General features: G+C 43.9%; 2 protein-coding genes and 1 long non-coding RNA gene across 3 annotated transcripts in view; 2 read left to right on the top strand and 1 right to left on the bottom strand.

The window, feature by feature from the left end:
• The window catches only part of ALKBH3 (alkB homolog 3, alpha-ketoglutarate dependent dioxygenase), a 74,413-nt gene extending 60,060 nt beyond the window's left edge, over positions 1 to 14,353 (top strand). The window contains exons 9-10 of the transcript XR_012509611.1: positions 4,883 to 5,059; positions 14,223 to 14,353. The gene's annotated coding sequence lies outside the window, so the exon portion shown is untranslated. The remainder of the gene's footprint in view (positions 1 to 4,882; positions 5,060 to 14,222) is intronic.
• Positions 180 to 25,592, bottom strand: LOC141578844 (uncharacterized). The gene is made up of 2 exons (XR_012509612.1): positions 24,673 to 25,592; positions 180 to 1,246 (listed from the first exon to the last, which is right to left on the bottom strand). It is a non-coding gene; the product is annotated as an uncharacterized LOC141578844 (long non-coding RNA).
• LOC105076490 (putative inactive 1-aminocyclopropane-1-carboxylate synthase-like protein 2) overlaps positions 14,234 to 26,798 on the top strand; it is a 78,463-nt gene continuing 65,898 nt past the window's right edge. The window contains exon 1 of the mRNA XM_010964650.3: positions 14,234 to 14,371. The gene's annotated coding sequence lies outside the window, so the exon portion shown is untranslated. The remainder of the gene's footprint in view (positions 14,372 to 26,798) is intronic.

Below are 26,798 nucleotides of genomic sequence, written 5' to 3'. Positions count from 1 at the left end.
ACCCAGATTCTGACCATGTCTGACCATGTTCTCTGTCATCCTTGACAATGTCTCTTCCCTGCTCCCCCACCCTCACCTCATGGTTACAAGATGGCTGCCACAGCACCAGCATCACATCAGCTTCCCATCATGAGGAATGGGGCTGGCAAACAAAGAAGGCTTCACCTGGGAGCTCTTGGTGTCATAAAACAATAATAAGCATTTATTATCTCCCATGAGTTCTCTGGTCAGTGTTTGGGAGAAACTTGGCTGGGTGGTTTTGACGTGGAGTCACTTATGAGGTTGCAGTCTGACATTAGCTGGGGCTGTGGCCATATGAAGTCTTGCTGTTGCCTGGAAGCCTCAGTTCCTCTTTATGTGGTCCTTTCTAGAGGGCTTCTTGAGTGTCCTTATGACATGGTGGCTGGCTTTCACCAGAGTGCGTGATCCATTTGATCCAGTATGGGAGAAAATTATACAAGGGCATGAATCCCAGCAGAAGAGGATCATTGGGAACCATCCCATCTTGGAGCCTTCCTACCATATAAGTCTTCTCTGTTTTTTAAAGTTCTTGCCGTATTTACAAAGTAATTCATTGCAGCATATTTTGCATCAGTAAAGGCTGGAAACTATCAGCAATAGAGTTAAATAAATTGTGATTCATCTGTTAAGAATGGAATAGTATGAAGCAGTAAAAAATAAAGATCAAGTTATGTACTGATATGGAAAAGTCCTTAAGGTACATTTTTATATGAAAGAAAGCAAATTTAAGAGCAGTGTGCTTATTAGGGAAACTAAATGATTGTATAGGCATAGAGTATCTTTGGAATGATAGTCTACGAGGTTGGATAATGCTGCTCAGTCAGCCCTCTTGCAGAGATAGGGAAGTAGATGCCTCAGTCAGTTAACTGGCTGTCTAAGCAGTCTTCAGATAATTGAAAACCTGAATGAGCTGGGCTCAGTAGCCTGGGTAAAATGATCCCATGTCCCCATGAGGCCAGAGGACAAAGGCTAAATTGCAGGTACTACAGGGGAGCCTTAGTTTCTCTTGGCTGGATCTGCTATATGTTTCTCCTCAATTGGGAAGAGAGAACTGGAGCCTTGGAAATGGGGGTGTAGGATCTTTTTGTGTATTTCATATTATGCAGACAATGCTCAAATTACATAGAGGATGCTGCCTCCACTCCTCTTTCTTCTTAGCAGAACCAAAAGCTTTGGAAGACTCTCAGCGAAGATGGAGCAACAGATACTGGATTTACTTTCCTGTCTGAAATAGCCAAAAAAAAAAATCAGACAAAATATATATGAAACAACAATTTTCAAGTCACTGGACATCAGACAATTAAGGACAGTGATTCTTGAGATAGGAAATAAATCATGTGAGCTCTGGATTATTGTCTTGAAAGGGTTTCAGGACTGCAGCTCAGGAAGGAGGACCCAGGTGGAGCCTGGCAGGCTCCCTGAGAAGAAGAGAATTGAGAAGAGGGAGCTGAGTGCCCGGGCAGACCCAGGCCGCTGGAGTTTGCAAGGCAGAGTGCTGGAGAGGAAATAGCTGTGGAAGCAATGAGTTCCAGACACCTGCAGAGGGTCTCCCTCCAGGATTCAGCAGAGCACTGGTCAGGGAATGCATGTGAGGCTGGGGAAAGAAACACCCAAAAAGGATTAGAAGATACCCTACCTGGTGCTCACACAAGGCTGAGAATAACACCTCTTCCCATTAGCCAGACCAGAAAACCTCATAATTCACAGGGCATTAGGAAGAGTACTCAGAAGGGGCTTGCCTCAGTAGTAGGGATAAAATACTAGACTAAATACAGCTCTGGTCCTGTGTAACAAATCCCAAAGACCCAAAAGGATACTTCAAATATCCAGTGATCCGTATTTTACTGAATGCTTTTAGGAAGAACGGAGGGGAATGTTAAATGTCTTTTTGGCATCTATGGAGATGACCATTATTTTTTTCCTCTCTAGATGAATGAATAAAATCAATTATACTAATAGATTTGCTAATATTAAACCATCTTTAAAATCCAGGAGAGTTTTCCTATGTCAGTGTTATGTATTGCTCTTTTAATATGCAACTCGATTCTGTTAGATAGTTTATTTAGGTATTTTGCATTGTTTTTCACAAAGGATACTGGGCTGCAATTTTCTCTTTTGGGGGGCTACCTGAAAATGATAACTCTTGACATAGTTCTCTATTTCCTTGATAGAAATTACCTGTTTATGTATTTTTCTGTCTTTCGGATCAATTTTGATATATTACCTTTACTTAGGAAATGATCCACTTCATCTGTGTTTTCAGGTTCATTCACATTATGTGGAACAGATTATTCTCATGTAAGTCTCTTCATCTCTCCCATGTCTGTGGAATTCCCCCTCATCATTTCAGGTTGTGTGTATTTGCATTCACCTACCTTTTGCTTTTAGGTTTTTCCCCCTCAAAGAACCAGCTTTGGAGTTTATATATTAGTTACATAATATTTTCTATTATAACTTTTATTAATGTCTGCTTTTATCTCGAGTAGTTCTTCCTTTCCTCATTTTTCAATTTACTGTCTAATTTTTCGAGTTGGAAGTTAATTTTTTTCCACTCTTTTTTTCAGATATAGATATTAAGGCTATAAATTTTGGGGGTTTTTTGGGTGAGAGGGTAATTAGATTTATTTATTCATTTAGTTTTTTTTTTTTAACGGAGGTACTGGGGCTTGAACCCAGGACCTTGTGCATGCTAAGCTTACACTCTACCACTGAGCTATACCCTCCCTGCCAAAGGCTATGAATTCTCCTGCAACTACTCCTGTAACCATATTTCATTTTCACTTTTATGGAAATACTGCAGTTTTAGTTTGTATTTCCTTTTTGACTTGAGTTGCTTAAATACCAGTTTAAAATATTGTTCCAAGCAGAGAAATGTATATTTTTTCAGATTTAGTTATTAGTTTCTTTTTCTTTAATTTCACTGTGGCCGGATGTTTTCTATAGTATTTCTCTTTTTGGGAAGTTGCTGAGATTTTTCTCTGTGACCTTGTGAAAGCTCCACAGTCACATGAAAGTACAGTGTGTTTACTATTTTCATATGTCACTTTTGCCCAATAAATTATAATGTTAATATCTTCTGTGTCCGTGATACAAATAGGTATTCACTGTAATCTGTTCCCATATTCTACCTGGAGACAGGATTAGACTGCATTTACCAAACCTCCTTATAGACAGGCATGCCCATGAGACTGAGTTCTGTCCAACGAATGTAGGTAGAAGTGTGTGCCATTTCTACACCTAGGTCTTATGACTGTAGATACTCCTCTCACACATATCCTACTTTCTACTTGCTGGTTGAAACCTAGGTACGGTGGTGGCTCGGCTTCTGATGAAGACATAGCCTTAGATATGGTGGACTAGGTACTTGGAAGGAACCTGTCAGCCTGGAATGCTTACCTCTTTCTCTCTCTCTCTTTCACACACACACACACACACACACACACACACACACACACACACACACACACAGAGTCAACAATCCTTACCCTAATGAATATCAAAATTGGCACCGATAAGGTGCTCCTGTAACTGAACCTAGTGGGCAGGGAGCGGGCGGCAGGAACACAGATGTTGTAGTGTTTCAGGCTGGAAACCTGGGGCCTCTTTGTCAAATAATAGGTGAAACCGTTTCCCGCAATGGTCTGAAAGGCAGATTTTGTAACTTCAAGGCTATAACTGAAGAAGTTGGGAAGAGCTGAAAAGTTATGAATATTGGCTGCTCCTTTTTACTTTTAGCAAGATATTCAAAAAAAAAGAGATGACCTCCACACCTACGACCAGATTTCAAGCAAAGATGAAAGGGAATAGTGTCTAGAAATGAAGGGGCTTCACATGGTTGAAAAGACATCTACTTCTGTCTCCCAAACAACAGGAGATCTGACAGTTACAACTCAGAGCCTTTCTCAGACTGTTAAGCAAAACATTTGTTCAAGGCATCCAGCCCCAAGGCAAGGATCAGACTAAGGGTGTGGCTTCTCAGGAAAGCCTCTTATTTCAGTAGGACTCCAAAAAGCTGCCATTAATGTGAGGGAAGAGGTGTGGCTGGAGCAGGGAAGCAAAGAAATGAAGCCAACTGAGAATTATGTGAGAAAGGAGCATCAAGTGTGGTTACTGGCTTATGAAATGACTGGAAGCAAATAGACTTTGATCTCTAATAAGTTTTCCAGAGAATTGTTTTTCCAAAGAGACCATAAAAGCCCATAATTGTTTGGGCCCCAAAACAGCCCTCAAGGAAGACATATTTTCTGACACCCACTGAGATGAGGGCAGAAGACAAGGAAGAACGTTCTAGACGGCTAAACCAGAGAGACAGAGCATTCACTGGCAGGGCAGGGGTCTTCACAATTCCTGCCCTGGGACTACTGTGCGTTGCCCATGCTCTGTCTTCTGAGTCGGGGTCTTTATTGTGGTCTTGCTTTCTCTGTTTCATTATTGCCTACTGGTCAGGTGGGTGGGACAAAAGAATTGTCTTTTAGCTCACAGTTCCTCTGACCACAAGGAACCACCTCTGAATCTAGCGGAGAGGTCTGCATGTCACTAAGAAATCACCAGTACAGTAACTGGATGGACTTTGGTGCATCCCCCACGGAGAAGGATTGAGTGTGTCCCTACTCACAGGCGAGTGAGCGCACAGAGGGATGGACTTTGGTACAGACTGATAGTGATCCCCTGAGATCTCTTCTCTCCATTTTCCTAGGCATGAAGCTGGACCACTACCAGCTCACCCCACTCCTTGGATTTAGGTTTATCCAGTAACAAATTTTCTCAAATAAATGTGAGTGCAGGTAATGCATGCCACTCATGGACCCAGGCCTGAGATTCAGGGCATGCCAGCTCCACCATCACTTGTCCCTCCTGCCAGGAGCAACCTGGATATGGCGGTAACTTGGATTCTACTAAGCAGATGTCGCTGCAGTCTCAGAGGATGATGGAACCACAACTTGGAAGGAATTTGGGTCCCTGAACTATTGAGTGAGCAGAGCTGGCTACTGTCCTGGATGGTCACAGGAGAGAAAGATAAAGTCGTTTCTTCTTTCAGGTACTGTGGTGTGAGTGTCTGGTGTTCAGCAGACCTGCCTTACTTTATGCACTGTCCTTGCTTATCTGCCCCTGAGATCCACCAGCAGAGATGAACTCCAGTCTCCTGCTTCTCCTGTGCTCTATAATTAGTCCTGGTGAATGTAGCTGCTGGGTTATCTGCCGCACAGATATTCATAATAGTTATAGCTGCATTTAAGTGGCACCCTGTTACATAACACAACTCCTTTTCATTTCATTTAATCCTTTGGCCTGAATTGCACTTGGCTTGATTACAGAATAATGACTTCTGCTAATCATCATCATTATTATTTATTTGACTGGTATGTGTTTGTCTTTTGGTTTCCACCTCTTTGTATTAGGTATATCTCTTGCATACAGTGAAGAGTTGGTTTTTATTTTAGTTTGAGATTTAATCTAAAACCTATATATACTTTAAAAATTAGTTAAATACAGACCTATAACTAGTAAAGAGATTGAATCAGTAATCAAAAACCTCCCAATAAAGAAAAGTCTTGGGCCAGATGACTTCACTGGTGAGTTCTACCAAACATTTAAAGAGGAATTAACACTAATACTCAGAATCTCCAAAAATTAGAAAAGGAGGGAACACAACTTAACTCATTCAATGAGGCCAGTTTTACCCCAATACCAAAGCCAGACAAAGACACCACAAGAGAAGAAAACTATAGACCAATGTCTCTTAAGAATATGTATGCAAAAATCCTCAACAAAATGCCAGCAAACTGAATCCAACGGCCTATTAAAAGGATTATACACCGTGACCAAATGAGATTTATTCCAGGAACACAAAGTGGTTCCACAAATCTAACACCTTTTCATGATAAAAACACTCAGCAACTAGGAGTGAAAAAGAACTTCCTCACCATGATAAAGGACATTTATGAAAAGCCCACAGCTCCTGTGATGGTGTGACTCATGCTTCCCCTAAGATGAGGGACAAGACAAGGATGCCCGCTTTTGTCGCTGCCATTCAACATTGCACTGGGAGTTCCAGCCAGAGCAATTGAAATTCTTCCTTAGGAAGGCTTCTTCTTTCTCTCTAGTGTTTACCTTCATAATTATAGCATTATACAGAACACTTAGTTCTCTACTTGATTAGAGTATCTCTCAGTGTCCCAGAATGAACAAAGAAAAATTGGCAGATTTCTCCACCTTCCCATCCTTTTCCTCAGTGTAATGCCGGATCATCTCTACACATGTTCATCTCTGTATTATTACATATTACGTATTCAGTGTATTCAATTTACTGCTATTATTTGATTTCTCAGCTTACAATGATATTCTTTAGCTCCTAGCTCTTATAGGCAGGGCCATCAAAGAACATACTCTAATCTCATCCTCTTTCCACTGCCCCCCCCCTGCCATTTTTATCAGCTATGTCGTTTCTACACTGTCATAGCATATACGAATTTACATTCAGGTGTCCACATTTCTTTCTGTCTCTGCTCTACATTTAAATATATTCAATACTTGCTCATGGTCCTTTTGCTGTGGCTTCCTTGGTCACCCCCTTGGTGATCTGCAACTTGTTCTCTGGTGGTTTTCTCAAGATGGGTTCATGGGAACAATACTCCCTGAGTTCTTACGTGTCTAAAAATGTTTGGAACTTTTACACTTGAGGAACAGCTTGACAGCATATAAAATCCTTGGCGTACACTTTTTTCCTTAAATATCCTATGAGTATTGTGCCACTGTTCTGGCATTAAAAATTGCTGGGACTAGCCTGATTTTATCCCTTAATGAATGACCTGATTTGTTTTGGGGACTGTCTGCTCAAAGGATATTTTCTTTATCTTTAAAGTCCCAAAATTTTATTAAGAGAGCCTTGGAATTTTCTGTTCTAGGTCGACTTTCTCTGGTACACATAGTACTTGTTATGTAAACTCAAATCTTTTATTTCAAGAAAGTTTCCTTCAATTCTATTTTTAAGTATTTGTTGTATTTCATTGTTTTGTTTTTCTTGTCTTGAGACTCCAATTATGTGTATGTTGGCTCTCTTTTGTCTTTTTTATATATTTATCATTTTCTCTCTAGTCTGAAAAAACACTTTCTACATCTGGTCTCATTCTGTTCACTTCCCTTGTTTATATCCTCCATCTCTACACTGTGTTGTGTCTAGGTCCTCCTTCCAATTGCTTCCTCTTTTCTGAAATTATTTTTTCTTATACTTCTGCCCTCAGTTCTTCTGGTCTCATTTCATCCCCTCCTGACATCTTGCCATCTCTTCACTGAGTTGTTATATGTCTGCTTTGTGGTCTTCCTCCACAGAGGCACTTGTTTGGTTAAGATTTGTTAAGTCATAAAACAATATTTGGTCAAATTTTTCATCTCTTCCATGTAACACTATTTTTTCTGGCCAATGTTCTTTATTGGTAGGTTTAATGACCTTTCCCATTCTTTTCTGGAAGGATCTTTGAATTGATTCCATGCTAACTCAGTTTTTTAAAATTACATGTCATGGAATGAGTTGGATTTTCATGCCCCAGCTATTTGTAGAAAGTTCTTTCAAGGGGTGTAATTTTGCTGGCTCTTTCTGAGATTTGCTGTCACTAGGCTATTGTGCTATTTTTGCCGCATATTAGTTGCCTCACCCCACTTCCCACTACCCACAATGAAGCTTCTCCATCTCTACTCTGTGCTTCTCAGATCTGTAGCTTGTGCTGAATACAAGGGATCCAGGTTTATTATTCTAGAGCAGTGGTTCTCAACGAGGGGCAATTTTACACCTCAGGGGATACTTAGCAATGTCTGGAGACATTTTTGGTTGTCAGAATTTGGAGTGGGGGTTGATGCTACTGGTATCCAGTGGGTCAGATTGAAGGATGCTGCTAGATATCTTACAATGCACCAGCCCATACAACAAAGAATTAGGTACCCCAAATGTCAGTAGTGCTGGGGTTGAGAAGCTCTTCTTTAAAATGAGCCCTCAACTAAATGTTAAGTTTTGTTTTTGTTTTTTTTTTGCTGTAACGTTTTGAAATTGGCCAGTCTTGGGCTGACTTGCTATTCAGCTGTCCCCCAGCCCCCCAGCAAGCCATAACTGATGCACTTCATACCTTTTGTGTGAAATCTTTGCTTTTGCTAGTCTTTTAATATTTTTGAGTCTGTGGTTAATAGAGTCTGCATTATTTCTTCTGTTTACCTTTTTGCTTTTGAACATCCAGGAAATGAAGAGGGAATTTGCTTCTTTCTGTTTCTGCATTCATACCAAAAAAATCTCTGAGTGGATGCTTTAATCTAAAACTTCAGCTTGAGGTGTTTCAGTTTAACCAGAGAATGTGAATTCAGGCTTCAATACCACTGACAGCCTGTTTGGGATTATGAAATCTCAGGGAAAATCCCTTTCCCCTCAACTCAGTGATAAGATTTCTTCTAGATTTTAGTGGTGATGGTAAGTGGTGGGTTTTGCCTTTAGTTTCTCCCTAACCTGATGGAGAGGCCATTGGAGATCTAGCTTTGTGTGAGGCTGGGATCTTCCGTCCGTGCCCCACCTTGGGTGGGCTCTGGGAGTTCACTCTTAATGTTTCTCATCTCTATCCATCCATGAGAACCAAAGTCAAGGTGCACATGATTTGGCAAACGCTCTCAAGGTGGAAGGCAGCCTCCTGCCCTGCCTTCCTCTCTAGGTGTCTGTTTTCACTTATTTTTTGTTTTCTGAGCATTCCATACTTTCTTGCGGGACTGTTGATTAACTTTTTTAAATTCTTATTTTAACCAGCTTTTTTAGTTGCTTTCAGCATAAAAGTCAGTTAGCAGATCTAGTCCATTGTATTTCCCCAAACAGAATCTCTTTCCTTACCTCTCTAAACCTCTATTTCCTCATCCCTGTGGGATGAGGGAATAATAACAGAGGTTATATAAGAACTTTCTGTGAGGATTAGTGAGGTAATATATGTAAACCACCCAGAACAGCGATGGCAGATAGCAGGTGCCCAGAAAATGTCCGTTTTTCCCCTTCTTTTCTTCCCAGTCCCTTCCAGTCTCTCCTTCCCCACTCTCTGTGGTAGGAGAGAGTCCTGGGGCAGGGAATCTCTGGTCCCCAGCAGGCCTTGCTAACCCACAGATCCTGCCAGGACCACCTCCTGCCCACACCTCCACTTCCTGGCACCAGTCCTCAGGGGCCAGCTCTTTAGCCTCACAGAGCTTTCACTGTTTCCTCTTGTTGTTTCCTCCCGAGCTGGAAAAGGGCCAGAAAAAATGTCTCTGGCTGTCAGCACCCTTCCCTGCCAGCCGGAAACCACTCTGTCTACAGAGGCATAGTCCTCTGGGAAAGTTTGCCAACTCTACAGATCTGGCCTCATATCTCTCTCTCTCTCCTCCCCTCTGCCCCTGCCCCACCCCAAACCAGGCATGGAGGGAGGGTTGATTTTTTGATAGCTGTCAATTTTCAAATAGTTTCAGATTTAGAGGGGAAAAAATGTACAAAAATAGTACAAAGAACTTCTGTATATCCTTAACCTTGATTCCCCAAATGTTCACATTTTACATCATTTTCTTTATCATATTATCTGTCTGTCTGTCTGTCTGTCTGTCTGTCTATCCATCCATATATATACACACACACATACATCAGTAATATTATTATTTTCTGGACCATCTGAGAGATAGTTGCAAATATGAAGCCTTTACTCCTTAGTAACCGTTAATGTGTATTCCTAAGAATAAGGACTTTGTCTTTCACATCCACAGTCCAATTGTCGAATTCAGGTGATTAATATAAATATAAATAGAAATTACTAATATAGATATAAATATAAATACAATAATGTAACCCATAGACACTCATAGTTTCTTAGTTGTCCCAATAATGTCCTTCATAGCAAAAAAAAAAAAAATTATTTTCCTACTTCAGGATTCTATCCAGGACCACATGTTGCACTTAGCTATAAGGTCTCTAATCTGGAACAGTCCCACAATCTGCCTTTGTCTTTTGTAATCTTAGCATCTTTGAAGAAGACAAAGCAATTATTTTTGTAGAATGTCCCTAAATTGAAGTTTGTCTGCTGTTTCTTCACAATTAAATTCAGGCTATGCAAATTCAGGTTTGGCAGAAATGCCCCAGAAGTGATGTTGTGTCCTTCTCTGTGCCTCAATTCAGGAGGCACATGACATCAGTTTGTCGCATCACTGGTTATGTTAACTTTAATCTCTTGGTTAAGCTGGTGTCTGCCAGGTTTTTGGTCTTCTTTTTTACTATAAAGATGTGCTATTCCTCATTGTAATTAACAGCTATTTTGAGAGTATGTACATACCCTATTCCTCATCAAATTTTCACCCAGTGGTTTTAGCATCCATTGACATTTCTTGCCTGAATCAGTTATTACTGTGATATTTGCCAATGGGTGATTTAAAAAAAACTCCATCATTTCTTCTATATTCATTAGTTGGCTTTCTAACATAACAAAGAATTTTCCTCCACCCTCCATTTATTTATTTGTATATTTATTTATACCAACATGGACTCATGAATTCCTGTTTTATTCAATACCTTATAATTGTCACTATCATTATTTATATGGAGGCCCAAATTGTCCCAGACTTGGCCAGTGGGAGCCCAGGAGCATTTTAACTTTTCCTCCTGTATCTAGGAACAAGGCCTGTGTTTGTTTTGCTCACTGCACATCCTAGCTCCTTGCTAACATATTTTTTTTAAAATGAATGAGAGAATCCTTATCTAAAGGGTCAGTAATAACAGTGTAACTATCATAGGGTTTTTGCAAGAAGTAAATGAGCTTAGAACACCAGTTACATTAATAGCAATACTTATCCCCCCCTTAACTATGGGCCAGGTTCTGTTCTAAAACTTTGAGATATATTAATTCATTATACTGATCCCATGAGGTAAGTAATGTTATTTCCGTATTTCACAGAAGAGGAGATTGAGGCTGAGAGAGATGGAGCATCTTGCCCAAGATCACAGAGGCAATATGCAGCAGACCCAAGATTCAAAACCAGGTTTGCCTGCTCCACAGCCTGCATTCTGACCACTCTGCCATATTGCCCTCTTTCCATCTCGTGAGAGTGAGACGATAAATTAATGAGCATGCAATAGGAAAGGTCTGGAGAGATTGAGGATGAAAAGACATCCAGAGAGACCAGCATGAGGGAGGACACACAGATGGCAGAGTGCAAGGCATCAAGATCCAAACCCCTGAATAGCCCTCCCCACCTAGTTCCCCAGGCATCATCTCATTGACCTGAGCTGTCCTCTCCGAGCCTCGCCCTTCCAATCTCTGTGCTGCCTTCTACCAGTCCTGCTACCCCTGCCTTCCCTCCGCCAGGCACTACTTCACTCTGCCAGCAGCTCTGGGTCATAGCTGTCACCAGTGTTCCTTGTCAGTTAGCCCCTGCCACTGGTCCATGACTTTGACCATTAACCCTCTGCTTCTTAGCATTGATCACTTCTTCCTTTCTTTCTTTTCCTCCTTTTTTTTTCTTTACTGAAATATAGTTCATTTACAATGTTGTGTTGATTTCTGGTATACAGCATAGTGATTCAGTCATACATATATATATTCTTTTTCATTATATGTTATTACAGTAAAGTGAATATAGTTCCCTGTGCTATACATTAGGACCTTGTTGTTTATCTGTTTTATATATAGTAGTGTGTATCTATAAATCCCAAACTCCTAATTTGTCCCTCCCTTTGGTAACCATAAGTTTGTTTCCTGTGTCTGTGAGTCTCTTTCTGTTTTGTAATTAAATTCACTTGTATCTTTTTTTTTTAGATTCCACATATAAGTGATATCATATGATATTTGTCCTTCTCTGTCTGACTTCACTTAGTATGATAATCTGTAGATCTATCCATGTTGCTGCAAATGGCATTATTTCATTCTTTTAATAGCTGAGTAGTATTCCATTATGTGTGTAGATCGATTGGTCTGTCTATCTATCTATCTATCTATCTATCTATCTATCTATCTATCTATTTTCCACATTTTCTTTATCCAGTCATCTGTCTATGGACATTTAGGTTGTTTCCATGTCTTGGCTATTGTAAATAGTGCTGCTGTGAACACTGGGATACGTGTATCTTCAAATTAGAGTTTTCTCTGGATATATGCCCAGGAGTGGGATTGCTGGAGCATATGGTAACTCTATTTTTAGTTTTTTAAGGAGCTTCCGTACTGTTTTCCATAACGGCTTCACCAAATTACATTTCTACCAACTGCGTAGGAGGGTTCCCTTTTCTCCATATGCTCTCCAGCATTTATTGTTTATGGACTTTTTAATGATGACCATTCTGACCAGTGTGAGGTGATAATACCTCATTGTAGTTTTGATTTGCATTTCTCTGATAATTGGTGATATTGAGCATCTTTTCATGTGCCTGTTGACCATCTGTATGGCTTCTTTAGAGAAATGTCTATTTAGGTCTTCTACCATTCTTTGATTGGGTTGTTTGTTTTTTGTTATTGAGCTGTATGAGCTATTTGTATATTTTGGATATTGCCATTTCAGAGCTATTTATTTGATTATGTCTGTCTACCTGGTAGACTCTGAGCTCCATAAGAACAGACATCACGTCTGCTTTTGTTGCCACCATATCCCGTGGGGCAGTCTGGCACATAGTAGGCACTCAGTAAGTCTTTGTTGAATATATGAATGACTTTTGCCCTTTACTTTCTCACCCACTGTTTCACTGACTTTTCCCCAGGGTTTTGCAACAGAGCGTCCTCAGCTCTAAGGAACGAGGGTGCTCTTGATGGTTCAGAGAAGAAAAGGGCCTGTTTCCAGAATCCCACACCAGGCAAGGAGCAGAGCTAGCACCCAGGCTCATTCCACCTTTGTGACTTGTGTCCCCCACTGCCCTTGACCCCAGTGTCCATGTTCCCAACTCCATGGAAATAGCTCTGGACTTCTGGAAACCCATGCAGAAGGACTCTGGGCAGTAGCTAGTTCTTGGGAAAATGAAGTCATTTATACTCCTAATGCATGGTTTTGAAATTTACACGATTGAGGTGTTTTTGGTGATTCACACCAATGCCAGGAACGGCCGTAAAACGCATCTCAAACTGTCGGCTGTGTTTGGCTGTGCAGTCCTGCAGGTGACCAGAAGAGACCTTTCTGGGAAGATTGTCTTATGCCTCCCAGGAGGTCTGGACCCACCTGGTAGTAGTAGGCGTCATCGCTAAACCCAGCAGATTAGGCGTATACCCTGACACAGGTGATTTGCTGTCACTGACAGGCACAAGAAAAGAGTTTCTGCAGTAGGTTTACTGGTAAGGCTAAGTACAGACTGAGTATAAATGAAAAGGAAAAGTTCGCATGTAACCCAAGTAACAAGCCAGGACCAGGGGAGAACACCCAGGAGCAGGGTTTTTCTGCATCAGAATCATTTGGGAGCTGGTTAAATGCAGACACCTCAATAATGCTAAATCACAACCTCTAAGCAGATTTTTTATCTTTTTTTTTTATTAGCACCCATCCACTCAAAGTGATGTTGATAACACTGGACTTTGAGATCTAATGTCTTAGAGAAAAGACTGCACAATGTGACCTGGCATGAGACACAGCCAGTGCCAAATATATGGGCATAGACACAGATTTTATGAGATAATCCAACACTATCCCAGGCAGCTAAGTAATTGTCATATGTGTTCTGTGCACAAAATGAGTCTGAGTGGTAGGTTTAATGTGTCTGTGTTCCATTTATGGATTCCATATGCATGTATCATAGAGATTTTTTTTAAAAATGTAGATGCCTTGTGCTTTGGTTGGTTTTGATATATATGCTGGAAAAGAAACGTCAGTATATATAATAATAGTTTGCAAAGTAATGATGCTCAATCAAATACCATCCCCATGTTATTAATAGTTTAAAGTTACTTTGGTCTGCCTTCAACCTCTGCAGTGGACGAGAGTAAGGCAATTTGATAGCACTTGATATAAAAGGGAGCTCCCAGATCAGGAAATTAAAGAGAAACATCTAATTAAAGGGAAAATGCAGAGAGATTGAAGTGGTTTCGATGACAGTTGAGGGAGCTGTTCTTGAGTCCTCAAAAGAATGAGGTCCTAAGGATAATTCACTCCCCAGGTTTTCCTTGAATTAGGCAATATTACAACATTCAGTATTTCTTCATTTATTAAATGCAAACTCCTATCCCAGAACTTTCTATCTTTTTTTCCTCCAGGAAATGTATAGGATCATTACAACATGGGGGATTCGAGGGAGCCGAAGTGCCAGGATAATAACCTGAATGAAAGCTCCATGAAGGCAGAGAAGTTTGTCTCCATTGTTCACTGTGGTGTCCCCAGAACTGAGAACAATACCTGGCAAACGGTAAGTGTTCAATACATGTTTGTGCGATGGCCATTATGAGATTCCACAAGGCAAAAAGAGAAGGAGACTTACAGCTCAAGATACACGCCTTTGAATTTAGAGTGAGGATCACATTGGTAGGCTGACTTCCTGTGGCAGCCAGCTATATTAGAGTCCTCTAGCTGTGGGACATTAATGTGATGGCCGGGTTGGTTCCTTATGAAGACTCCAAGGGAGAATCCATTCCATGCCCCTCTCCTAGTTTCTGGTGGCTTCCAGAAATCCTTGGAGTCCCTTGGCTTGTAGACATCTATCTCTATGAGAATACAAATAAACTTTCATTTCTGTTAATGGCAAGCTAAATAATTTGGATAAATCCTCCTACTGGTGACAACTTAAAAAGCTGGGTGAAATATACATTCATTTTGTTAAAATCATTAAAAAGTTGACAAGATGAGGATGAAGTATTGGACCAAAATCTAGAATGTGAAAACTCAGAGAAGTAAGCCCCTCACTCAAAACTATCTTTGCAGTGAGATCATTTGGTAATCTAACAGAATTGGTTACAAAACCGGTAACTCTTTTCCTTTAAGTTGGAACCTCAAATATCTATAACTTCAGGACAAGGGTGAACTTGAAGTAAATCAGCCCTTGAGCAGACTTGCAACGCAGATTTGCTGCACTGGAGCGCCCAGGGACTCTCAGTCCTTGAACTCAGTTACGGTAGTCCCTGACTGTTAATGCTTCCAGGTGCCCAGCAGAAGAACCTGACCTAATGCAAGCAGGCCTCGGTGCAGTAAGCCGGGCTGGATCCCACACCTCCTCTCAGCTCCCTCCTCCCTTTTAGTGTCACCCTGTGGTTCTAAGGCCAAGCCTCACCCTGACCCATGGGCTGATGCTTCATGGGACCTGTTTTGCTTGCCAGGAGAAACAAGGAGTCCTGGGAGCACACACAAAGGTAGTGTTGGAGAGGAGGGTACTGATGCTACAAATAAAACTTAAAGCAGCCACTGGCCAAACCCCTCAAAGGTACCTCCTTCCACTAGGGTCTTCTAAATAAGGGCCTTCGTAGCAACAGGTTGGCAGGTGTCAGTTCTTAAAAAGGTAACCTTTTCAGCCAGCACCTGCATTTAATAGGGAAGATACGCAGATTTTGAGAGAAGTTAAGAGAGAGTTCAACACAAAGCAAGGTGAGCAAGGTGAAGCTTGCTGATTGAACAATGACTGTGCACCAGGCCCTGGGCTGTTTCCACGCCCTGGATGTTATCTCATGGAGTCCTCCCCAAGACTTTTCAGTTCTGTTTTATTCCCATTTTACAGAGGGGGAAACAGAGGCTCAGAGATTTGGCATGACCTTCCCAAGACCCCACTGTGAACAGACAGTGGCCTTGCCATTGGAGCTCAGGGGTGTGTGATGCAGAAGGCGTGCCTGGGCCTGGGAAGTTAGGGGTCCAGCTAACCATCTAAGTGTACTGTCTGCTGATATTAGTTACATTCACAGTGTGCATCCATCCCTATGCTCTATCTCTAGAAATTTTTTCATTTTCCTAAACTGAAACTGTCCCTATTAAACACTAACTTCCCATTCCTCCCTCACCCCCAGGCCCTGGCAACCACTATCCTACTTTCTGTATCTATGAATCTGACTAGTTGTAGGAACTTCATAGCAGGGGAATCATGTAGTATTTGTCCTTCTGTGACTGGCTTGTTTCACCCGGCATAATGTCTGCAAGGTTTATCCATGCCGTAGCCGGTGTCAGCATTTTCTTCCTTTTTAAGGCTGGATGTCTGTATATACTACGTTTCTTTATCCATTTACCCGTCAGTGGACACTCGGGTTGCTTCTATTAGTCTTTGAGTGTCTAGAGGACCAGGGTTGGGTCTCCCAGCAGAGCCTGGCACACAGTAGGTAATATCAGACTTTGGGATTTGTAGAGATGTTCTCCTGGAGCTTGAGCACAGAAGGTGAGAGAGGCCACCATCATCCCGGGGAGGACGCCAGGGAAACACAAGACAGAAGTGAGTGAGAGCAGCTTTCCAACTGGTTCCTCTGCCTCCACTCTTAGCCCTCCAGTCCCTCCTCCCAACTGCAGCTAGTGCAAAGATGACTGTGTCAATCCATTTTCAGAACCTTCAGTGGCTCCCTAATTATCCTCAGGATAAAGTCCAGGCTTTTTTTATGATAGTCCATAAAACCATGCCAGCCCCATCCCGTCTCCATTTTCATCTCATAGCACTCCTCACACCGGCTGAATTCAACTTCTGAGTCATAAAACATATCAAGTGCAGGTCCACGCAACTCTGCCTGCCGAAACACTCTTGCTGGGGCTAACTCCTCTTCCTCTTTCAGAGTCAAAGTCTGCTATTTGAATCCTTGCCTCACTGGGTGAGAGATAAATGACGGAAGTGTATTTTCAACTGCAAGTAACAGGAGACTTAGTATACAGTGGTTAATTGGGAAGAATTGTTTGTTGATTGGCATCACAAGAAGTCTAGGGTTGGTTAATCCTGTGGCTCAGAGATGGCATCCAGCCCCACGGTCACACACTTCTGTGATGCTTGAATACTTTGAATGAGCACATATTACTTTTATAATGGTAAACAATAAGAATCGGTAAATAATCCTCACACTGTGTCTTTCTGACCCCGTCAGGGTCAAGGGTGCTTCCCACGATGATAAATCACTGATGTTCCTATCTTAGAAATCGGTTTCTCAAACCCCACGTGAAGGTGAAGACCAGACCCTGGGTTTGGTGACTCCATGGAGTCACTGTCTCTCTGAGTGTGGCAGGCAGAATCATGTCCTCCCCCGCCCACCGGCACACACCCAGGGTGTCTGCGTTCCAATCTGCAAGGCCTGTAAATAATGTTACATTACATGGCCAGGGGGAATTACGGTTGCAGATGGAACTAAGGTTGCTAATCAGCTGACTTTACGGAGAACAGTCTGGGTTATCTAGGTGTGCCCAGTGTAATCTCAAGAGTCCTGACTTGGGGGAAGAGGGAGGCAGAAGAATGAGAACCAAAGAGATGGCATTGTGAGAAAGACTTGATTGGCCATAGCTGGCTTTGAAGGTGGTGGAAGGGACCACAAGCCAAGAAATATGGGCCCTTCTAGAAGCTGCAAAGTACAAAGAAATGGATTTTCCCTTAGAGCCTCCAGAAGGGAATGCAGCTCTGTCGACACCTTGAGCCTAGCCTAGTGAGCCTTCTTTCAGACTTGTGAACTCTAAAATAATACATGTGTGTGGTTTTAAGCCAGCAGTAACTTACTACAGCGGCGACAGGAACTGAGTATCCTGAGCATCCTGCCGAAGGAACTCCCAAAAGTTGTTTGGAGACGTTTCTCTGAATCTAACCCCAGTCTCTGGTTGTGGAGTCAGAATGACCTGGGTTGGAATCTTGACCTCACCACTCCCCAGCTTTGTGACTTTGAGCAAGTCACTCATCTCTCTGAGCCTCCTTTTTCTCATCTGTAAGGTGGGGAGGATAATACCTTCAGGGTTGTTGTGGGTAGCAGACGACATCATTTTTGTATGGTGTGTAGGATATGCTCCATATATAATGGGCATATATGTCACTGGGTGGGAAGAGTCCTCTCTTTACTTGCCTCTAGGAAGCCCAGCTTAAGTCAATCGAGGCCTGCCCTTGGCCTGCCATCTCGTCTAATGTTTTTGTAAGGCCTCCATGAAGCACGGTTAGAAGACATAAATCTCAACGTAGTACAAGTTCATACAGGTCACTGTGTGAGTGATAGAGGCTCTCCTGAGATGCTGGCAGTGTGGAGAGGGCAAGGGGCGCAGAAGCTCCCTCCTGGGCTTCCCACTGTCAAGGTCCCGTCTGGCCATGCCCACAGGTGGATTTTGTTCCCTCCCAAGTAGAGAGGCACCATATCCCCCATTGCCCCGGCCTTCTGAGGTGGGGAGAACTTGTTTTTCTCTCCTGCTTGAGACAATGGTCACTAGCATTGCTGAAACACCTCATCTACTTAATGTCTCAAAAACCTGCATGAAAAGGATGAAACTTCCTGATGGAAAAGGTGGAGTTTTTAGCAATAAAAGGGCAACTGCTCTTCTCTGGGCTCCGTGCCCCTCCCGTTCTCCAGCGCCAACTGGTCCGGTAAGGAGTTTTCATGCCTTTAATTACTGGGCACACCTTCAGCCCTGAGTGGGAGAGACTGAGATTTGGGGTTTCAATAGGAAAGCCTTTTGGTTCTAATTACTGTTGTTATTATCATTTCTGGGTAAGAAATGTTTATAGTTGTTGTCCTTAAATCTGGGTAGGGGGCCAGGCAGGAGCCCTCAAGAGCAGGTTCTGGGTGCTTTATATCTGGCCAAAGTAAGATCACTTGTGGTTTCTCTTTCATCCAAACCTAATGCAGACTGAAGTTTGGTGAGACACAGGCATTCTCATAAGGGTTGGGGACTGGAGGCCTGGTGGTTTGTGGCAGTTTTGGCCTTTTATTACTGGGAAAAAAACTGCAGGCACTCAGGAAGCCTAATGTGTCCTGTGTTTGATCTCCATGTTGGTATAAAGAAGTCATTTTTCAGAACATTCTCACTTATCCCCTCAAATGTAAGTCTCTGTCATGGCGAGTTGAGACCACTCCAAGTTGATGTCCTCTCTTTTAAAATCCATATGCTTTGTTTCTAATTAAAAAGGAAATATTTTTCTCAGTGGAGAGAATATAAAAATACAGAAAAATAGAAAGAACAACAACAAAAATCAATGTGCCACTTTTGTTAACAGTTTGCTCTTTTCTTCTTCCAGTTTTTCTTGATATTAATAGTGGCCTTATTAGTTAATTGTTAATTAATTAATAAGGTTAATTAACTGATAATATATGAAAATATGTATTAATGTTAACCTTATGGTACATGTACTATCTTATGAGCTTTCTTCACTTAAAATGGTGCTGTAGCAGGATGCCTCCTGGTGTTTAGAATTACATGGCCTGTCTCATGTGGTCTTGGGAGGCAGGGTGGTGCTGCCTGGGCAGTGACCTGCTAGCCCAAGAGAAGTGGGAGGACAGATTGGCATGGATTTTCCTGATTATACGCCTGTTTCAAAATGTTAAATGTTATAGAAATGTGTAACTTAGATGAACAAAATCCTGGTAACCCTGAACCTCAGAAACAATCTCCACTACTTAGTATATGTTATTTCCAGATTTATCTACCCAATTACAACAATCTACAAGGATATAGAAAAATATTATTTAATCAGAAATATGATCTTCCTGTCTAGAGAACTGTGCAACTTCCATCTCGTGATAAATCTCACCTCGACAACACACATAAATCTCTCTTTCGTCTTAATGCCTCCTTAGAATTCGATTGTTTGGCTATACCATAATGTATTCATTTCATCCCCTGCCAACCACATTTGTGTTTTAGAAATTTTTTCTTCACATAATGTTGTAATGGATACTCTTTACACCTGAACCTTTTTGCACAAGTGTGGGATTTCTGTTCGAGGAATTCTTACCAGTGGTTTGTGAATTTGAGATTTGAATGTAACTGCCAAACTGCCACTTAGAGAGGTTGGAGGAATTTGTGCTTTCATTAGCTGTCTGTTTTTGCTGCCCCTTTATCATCATAGAATATTATCAATCTTTTAAAAAATGTTGCCAATTGGATGATTTTTGTGATTGAATTACTATGGTTTTCTTAGCATTTCTTTTCTAATTAGTGAAGTTAGGGTGAACATCTTTTAATAGGCATATTGGGTACTTTCATTTACTCCTCTGAGATCATGTATCTGTGTCCTTTGAATAAGAACTTTGAGTCCTTTGTTTTTTAGGGATGATAATCCTTTGCTTGTGGTTTGTTGTAAATATTGCTGTTGTCTGTTATTTGATTCTTTTGTTTTATGAGCATCTATTAATCACAGCTAGTAGTTTTTGAGTGTTTACCAAGTACTATTTACTAAGAAAATTGCTCCACATGAATTATCTCATTCAATTCTTTCAACAAATTGTTGAGGTCGGTACTGTTATTATCACCCCCATTTAACAGGTGAAGAAATTGAGGCTCAGAGGTTGAAGTCACCTAGAGAGGAGAGGGTGGAGCTGGGATTTGAACCCAGGCCCCACTGCATGGCTTCCTTTACAGAACATCTTCTAGGAGGTTATTTAACCTCCGGAGACGTGAACCCTGAGATGGGATCTGAGTGCAGTTTATTTGGGATGTGATCCCAGGAAAGGGTGAGGGGGTGGGGAAATGAGATGAGGATGGAAGGACACCAACCCAGACTGCATTAAGGAGCAAGTCACCGCCATGGGTAACTGGCCTCAATCAGGCGGGGGACCTTGGGGAGCCTGGGTAGCACATCACATAGACCCCATGAGGGGCAACAGGCAGGGTATTTATCATCGATTCCCTGTAGCACTGGCCAAGGTCAGGTCCTAGAGTACATTAACTCCCTGCCACTTCTGACCTGCCCCGAACAGTTTCCCCTGGGTCTGGAGGGAAGCCCCAGGCAGAGCAGTACAGATGCTTGCTGTGTGAAGCCGTGAGTCAGGGGGTATGGAGTACGGGCAGGAGAAGAAGGATCTGCCACAGTAGCCAAGTTTATCTCTTTTTTGTTTAAATAGGGGTATTTTGATGAATGCTTACAATGAAGGAAAGTTCTTTTCTCCCCAGGCACCATTATGTACACCCTCCCAATTTTAGCCATCTCCTCCTTCCTCTCACCCCACGTCCGCAGTATTACATGGGAAGGAATTCATCTTTCTTGCTCTTACTCTGGGAACTTTGCCTTCCGGGGTCCAGGAGACCAGCCTAGCAGCTAGGCTCTGGGGACCCTTTGCTGACGAGCCTCTCCCAAGATGTCTTGGCCAAATGCCCAGGCGGGGAAGGGTGCAGCCTTGGTGCCTGTGGCCGCAGCTGGTTTAGATCAAGATTTTGAAGGAGGGAGGCTGGCTTTTCTCTGCCCCAGCCCCTCTCCCTTCCAGCACACCGTCACTATCTTCTTTCTACTTTTCACCTCCAGTCAAAACGTTCTCCCTAAAAAGGAACTGAAAGAAGAGGGCCAGTTTCTGGGTCTTGGTCTGTGTGTGACTTTGAAGGTTTGGAGTGGCCAGAATCCATGTGATGGGAAAACTTTCGTTAACGCTGGTGACATAGTCAGGTCACTGGGGCAGAAGGCGGGACCGTCAGTGGGCCTAAGGGGTCTCCAACACCCCCCTTTCTAATTCACAGGGTGACAGAGCCTGAGCTCCACCCGGCATGGCAGTAGCAAGGGAGCTGTGGATGGTGGGCAGCACCCTTGGCTGCCCTGTTCTTCGCCTTCATCTTCCCAGGGCCACCCCTCGCACTCTCCTCTCCCACCCTTGTGACCACTTCCCCCTGTTTCTAAACTTTTCTCCATGCAATTTATCACCACTGTAAACTACTGGCTTTCCTTATTCAGGCGTGTGTGTGTGTGTGTGTGTGTGTGTGAGAGAGAGAGAGATTCTCACATGGAGGAGGGAGTAGAGATGTGTCTTCTGAGAACACGCATCCCCAGTGCTCAGGACTGGACCAGGCATGCAGTAGCCTGAATTCTCTACTGGGGGCCTGGGAGCCAGGGGTCTGGGTCTCTGGTCTGAACTCAGCCACGGGGTTGCTGGTGGACCTGGAAGTCCCTCCTGTCATGGTCAGGTCTCCCTGGAGCCAACTCTGAGGAGGAGCTACGTGCAGGGCCACAACCAGGGAGCTACGAGCAGGGCCACAACCAGGGAGTGATGCAGGATCCACCACCCAGGACAGGAGGGAAGAAAGCAGGGGTAGGTGGCAGAACAATGGGCATAGCCCACCACCTGCCAGGTCACTCTGAGGGTGGGTGGCCTTACAGTGCTGTCTAAGGGGGGACTAAGGAGCAGGCCTTCACCCACTTCGTCCATCAGTCAGCCTGTGGGTGCAGCTGCCCAGGAAGGAGCTGGACGCTGGGAAGAGGCCCTCTTCAGCTGAGGAGCTCCCCAAAGAGGGCTGACCGTGAGGGGTGGAGCAGTCCCTCAATGTGGGGTCTGAGGGGGCAGCATCCACCCACAATCTCTGGTGCCCAGATTGGCCCATCCCTCAGTGGGGATGATTGCACCTCCTCTTCCCCAAGCACTCAAGGGACTTGAGAAGGCAACCGGAAGCAGAGCACAGGTTAAAAGTTCTGTAATAAAAGTGTGCCAGGGAAAATACAATCCCTACTTGGAATTAATTAGAGAGAAATGGGAGGCCAAGTTTGAATTAGAAACTAGTCTTAAAAAAAGAGAGAGAGAGGATTTCATTGCTTTCATTTAATTCACTCATCTAGAAATATCTATCGAGCACCTTCTACGTGCTGGGAACAGGAGATACAGTCCTCACCTTCATGAGTGTACATTTTAGTTGGGGAGACAGATAATCACCAAATCAGTGTACAGGATCCGTTAGGGTGTTGGTCATCACTATGGAGAAGCTAGAAGAGTGACAGGGGCTGGGGGACTATTTCAGACGCTGAGGCAGAGAGGCCGCTCTGAGATCTGAGCACAGGGAGGGAGGAGCCATGAGCCGGTGTGAGGAGGAGCTAGTGCGGAACAGGTCAGTGCTCAGGGCTTCCTGGCGGGAGGGAAGGCATGGCAGCACTTTGGACTGAGATCACGAGGGGACTCGAGGGGACGTGTGTACCTCTTTAAGGAACATGCTGAGTAGATGGAAGTATCATGCCTGAGTCACTTTAAGTCACCCATTCAGTGTGGTTCTTAAAGATAATCACGAGGGCCCTGGTGAGGGGCAGGGAGAATCAGACTGGGTTTGGATTTCAGCTTCTTAACGCACTGACTATGGCTTGGGCGATTCTGTAACCTCATGGAGCCTCAGTTTCCTCACCTGTGAAACTAATAAGAAGAAAGAACACAAATCACCAGTGTCAGGAATAAAAGAGTGGGCATCACTAGAGACCCTGTGGACGTTAAATGAGGAAGAGAATACTATGAACAATGTTATGCTGGTATAATGAAAATTTAGATACAAAAATTTCTCTGAAAGACATAAATGGATTCAAGACGAGAAAGAAAATTTTAACAGCCTTTAATCAATAGAAGAAATTTTTTTAAAAATCTGATTCTCCGCCTGTTTCTGGCCCATGGTAGGTGTCCAGTACACATGGCCATTATCATGTGCTTACTCCAAACAGTGACGCAAATATTTCATCATCTTCAGAAACACTTTACATTATAAGGGGAAAAAAAACCCAAAAACTCTGTATAGCTTTGCCATTAAACTCTCTCCTCCATCTACTTCTGCCCCTACTGGCCCCAAAAGACATTATCGGCTTTATTTACTAGACTTGATACTAAAGACTTTTACTTGTTACTAAAAATATGTTACTTGCTTGCCTTGGGAGAAGATGCCCAGATGAACGTACTGGGGGCTTAGACCACCTGTAAGTACAAACAAGAGGTTTGGGTGTGCAGAAGCCAGAAGCATAGGTTATGCACCGCTCCTGCAACTCTCCATGTACTTGACAATGACCTAGCAAGGCTCTGTATTCAGGGATGCTGCCCAGACACAACACTGCAGCCAGACTCTGAATAAATTAGCAATGACCAGAGTTAGTGGTGTCCAAAAGGACAATTCTTTGTTGATCTTGCCAAGATATTCATTTCAAAGAAGGCGCTGGCTCCCTTAGGAGGCCTTTCCTGTCGGTCATGTGCCTGCCCTCACAGGACTGTGTTGCACAATTGGCTTTCCAAGCAGAGGTCAGGTCCTGTCCCTTTCCTGTCATAGCCTTGCCCAACTGAGGGAAATTGTTCCAGGCCTGGGCCACAGGACTTAGATGTGGAGAGCAGGTGACATGTGTCTGCTGGGCTGAATAGAGGCTGGTGGGAAGTGGCAGGGCCTCCTGTGGGACCACCTGGTGCCAGGCCCCCAGAGGGGTGGCCCTGGGCAGGTACAGTGAGGGTGGGGTGAGAGCCTTCAGATCACAACCTGGGGGAAACCCAAAGCTGGGGTCCACAGACCTTCAAATCAGAGAGAAACTCAAAGTACTCCAGGGTTGCCAGGGACCTGTTCAGTTTTATCCAATTTCCCATTTGTGAGATGGGGAGACAGGCCCCAGGGAGAGAAAGGGAGTTAGCCACTTTGGCACAATGAGTTCTTTCCAGCTTCCTCCAGAGAGCCCTCAGCCAAGCTAGTGGGAATTGTCCTCATGTAGAGGGTGAGCCTGGATTGAGAACGTGAAACAGTGTAGTGAGAGGCTGGCTTTCCCACGGAGTCCTGTGCAAAGTGGGGAGGGGCTGTGTGCAGAGATTCCCCGAGCACAGCACGGCCCCAGGGGGCCTGGGCTTTCCCCAGCCCTGCACTTACCATTGGCTGGTCGTCACAAAGCCTGCAATGCCACGGTCCACATGCCTTTTCAGGAGCTTCTCTGCTGCTCTGTTTCAAATGCAGCCTCCTAGGGGAACCGAACATGCCCAGACTCTTTTTGAATTCTGGTTGTGCCATCAACATCCTTTTCCCCTTTTTTTCCTGTGGGCAGCAGCAATCAGGTGGGCCCTGCCTCTGCCTACCTCCCAGGGTGGTTTGAAGGATCACTCAAGATAATGGCAGGCAAAGTGCTTTGAGAACTGAAGTGCAGCGCCTGCCTAAGAGGTGATTGGAGTTAATGATTTATGCCTGGAGGCTGTGTTTCTTGGCAGGAAGCTGGCAGAAGGGAAGGAGACCAAAATGAGATGGGAAAGCCAGAAGCCAGCAGCCGAGTTTCCCAGGAGACCCACCTGGACAATTTCCTTAGGCTGGGTCTGCCACAGGGGCCTTGATTTCCAGCTTCACCTACACACCCAGCAGCCTCTCCCCTTTCTGTTTATTTCACAAACCAGGCCCCAGCCTGGCACTGGCCTCAATATTGAGAACAGGGTTAGGAGCAAAGCCAGGCTCAGCAACTGCCCTCCAGGTGGGGCCTGGCAGAGAGGCACACGGCAGACAGGAAATAGAAACACAAATCGTATCTGAGCATCCCAGTTATTGTCATTGCTGTGAATGTCCAGCTGCCTCCTCAGCATCTCCCCTTGGATGTCTGAAGTCACCTCTAACTTAACTTGTCTGAAGCCAAGCATTTCATTTCACTCTCCCCCAATCTAATTAAATGACATCTACTGGGTTGCTAAAGCCAGAGGCATTTTTATTTCTCCCCCTCTCACAGTCATCAACGACTTCAGCAAGCCCTGTCATTTCTATCACTTCTCTTCAGGAAGTCCTTCTTTTACCGTCAACGCTGCCAGCCTTCAGGTGACAGCATCTCTCATCCCAATCACTGCACACTCTCCTAATCAGTCTCCCTGCTGCCTCTCCCTCCCATCTTACCTCATCTACCCTTTATTCAAAGCAAAATACGGTCCTCACACATAAATTGGATCCCATCAACCCTCCTGCTTATAACTTTTCCCTGGCTTCCTGGTGCTTTCTGAATAAGATCTATGCCTCCCTGACCCTGGTCGTGAATCCCTTTGTGACCTGGCCCTGGCCCACCTCACAGACCTTATTGGTCTCCCCTCTCTGCTCCCTCACAGAGCTCCAGCCACCCATTGTGGCCTTTCATTGGTGACAATGCTGAGCTCTTGCTGACCTCAGGGCCTTTGCACTTGCTGTTTCCTCTGCCTAGAAAAGCCCTTTCTCTAGAGCTTCACTGGGCTGGTTCCTTCTCTTTCTGTGGGATCAGTCTGAATGCCACCTCTTCAGGTAGGTGATGCAGACCCCTCCCTGCCCTTCTTTCCACCAATTGCATCCCAGCCCTGTTTGCTTCCATCACATGGATGTTGCAGTTGTCATCCCTCATTCCTTTGCCTGCTTGTTAGTTGGTTGTCTCTCCCACGAGTGAAGGGACCTTGTCTGGATGATTTGCTGGGCAAATCCCATGGTCAGCATGTGACATTCCCCCTATAAACTTCTGTTAACTATACAAAGGAATATATTCCCTCACCGCTCCCATCCCAGAAGAGGTAAATAAGTTCTAGTGATACCCCCACCACAAGAACTGGCATGGTCTGGGCACTGCAGGACCTGGGACCCTGTTCCCTCTCTCTAGTGTCCTGGTCCCCTACGTTCTTCTTTAAGAAAAGCTGTGTAATGGATTCTTGATTGCCCCCCCCACTCCGTCACTGCTGTAGGGGCACACACATCATGATTTGCATACATTTATTCATGCATGCATGCATTTATTCTGAATTTCCTGAGAACCTTGGTTCACAAGACCTTGGCCTAGGTGTGACCTCTGCCACCATCCCACAGTGTGGTTTTGATCAGAGATCTCTGTCCGAATCTGGGTTTAGTTTGCTCCTGTGCCAAAGGAGAGATGAGGGGTGGACCTGATTGGCCAACTTACTGACTCCAGCAGAAGGGGCTTGGTATGCAGCCCAGGTGGACTACAGGATGCCTGATCCCCAGCTGAGTGAAACCTGATTCTCGGCCTCACTCCCAGCAAGGAGACGACTTTT

Source organism: Camelus bactrianus, chromosome 10, assembly GCF_048773025.1.
Source record: "Camelus bactrianus isolate YW-2024 breed Bactrian camel chromosome 10, ASM4877302v1, whole genome shotgun sequence".
NCBI classification, from domain to species: domain Eukaryota; kingdom Metazoa; phylum Chordata; class Mammalia; order Artiodactyla; family Camelidae; genus Camelus; species Camelus bactrianus.
The sequence above is the reverse complement of the archived record's forward strand: the minus strand, read 5'-3'. Positions and strand labels throughout refer to the sequence as shown.